General features: G+C 36.6%; 1 non-coding gene across 1 annotated transcript; it reads left to right on the top strand.

The window, feature by feature from the left end:
• The first annotated feature begins 1,208 nt into the window (after positions 1–1,208).
• LOC145781477 (U6 spliceosomal RNA) lies at positions 1,209–1,312 on the top strand. Its single transcript, XR_014290767.1, has one exon. It is a non-coding gene; the product is annotated as a U6 spliceosomal RNA (small nuclear RNA).
• The last annotated feature ends 293 nt before the right edge of the window (positions 1,313–1,605 follow it).

The raw sequence follows: 1,605 nt of genomic DNA, 5'->3' as shown, positions 1-1,605 counted from the left end.
AAAAAGTTTGCAAAACGTCTATATTACCATGAATGCGGTTTCATCTATTTTGATTGTCCCTTGCTGTAGGCGTACTTAGGCAAGTTGTAATTATCACAATCTAACTTTTCCCAACTATGAGCACTATATCTCGATGCGCATTTGTGTATTGTGTAAAATTTTGATGGTGTCCAAAAATCAAATATTATTTACAAAATAACTCGATCTCTTAGAATATCCTCATATGTCACATCAACAAATACTTTCCTGACTTACAAATAGGCCTAACTAAGGTAATAAAGAAACATTCTACTAACGGACAATTCAGTGATAAAAAAAATCCAAAAGTTTGATATTTCTTGCAAATGCAAACAATATAAGTTTTTCATAACAAGATGAAGTTCAATAGCATTACAAGAATTCCATCACCATAATTCAAAAAGAACCTTTCCATTACTTGGGTTGACCCTTGCAATTAATCCGCATATGGGTTATGTTATGTACCACTATGGTTCACCATACTGCCGATTGCCTAAAGCAGGGGTCACCAACCTTTTTTGCATGCGGGCCACTTTGGCACTAAGGAGAGCTGTGGCGGGCCGCACTAATAAAATGTTAGGTAAGTTGACTTTTATGCTAGAAAAGAACGCATTTCGCACCCAGTATCCAGCGTTACATGTTGTTCATATTTATGTTAGAATACCGCAGCAATAAAATTAATCGAACAACGCTACTGCCAGGCCAAGCTCCTTTTACAACACTTTTGACTTTTTTAACAATGCCTAATAAACGAGGCCACTTGTTTTGTGCACTTATAGCGAGGCGAGCGGTTTCATCAGAATATACATCGCCAAGCAAGAGTGGTGTTGTTACTTCGCTTCGCAAAAGATATCTTGCAATTAACAGTTTCAGTAAACAAGGAAATGTTTGACACATCGCAATACAGGCAACAATAGTGACCTGCAAACGTATCAGCGAAAAATAGGCTGCAATAACAGGGAAAAAGAAACCAGGTACCATGAAACAAACGCTTGTGGAAATCACCGAAAAATCGTAATTCTATCGTAATTCATGAACAGTCTTCCCTCTAAAAAAGCAATGAGTTGGTTTTTCATTCTTTTTGTGAGAGTCTATAAAACCGTCTTTCTTTGATTACTAGACAACTGTCACTTGCGGTGCTTATCAGCGTGGCAAGAATTTGTTGATTAACAACATTTTGCAATACTTGCTTTGGCAGTAGCCTACATATACTATAATTGGAACGATACACAGAAGATTAGCATGGCTTCTGCGCAAGGATGACACGCAAAATCGTGAAGCGTTCCATATTTCTTAAAAAAAAAACGTTTTGCAGTAGAAGCTAAATATTTTCATAATACAACCAGAAAAAGTCTCTAAATTTATATATAATATTTTGCCAATTTATTATAAATTGAGTTGGCACACCGACCTATTTTGCAAACAAAAACTTGCATAAAGAGAACACTGCTCGTGAAGCACAATAACGGTGAAACTCGCACTAGTGTTTACATGACATTTGCAAACTTAAAATAAGCAACCCTATGCTCACAGACAATTTCGAAGTTCAAAAACAGACGTTTTAATCAACCACTGGGACAGTGTGGC

The sequence above is a fragment of the Aplidium turbinatum genome, chromosome 12 (assembly GCF_918807975.1).
Source record: "Aplidium turbinatum chromosome 12, kaAplTurb1.1, whole genome shotgun sequence".
Lineage (NCBI taxonomy): Eukaryota > Metazoa > Chordata > Ascidiacea > Aplousobranchia > Polyclinidae > Aplidium > Aplidium turbinatum.
This window is presented reverse-complemented; position numbering and strand designations above follow the sequence as displayed.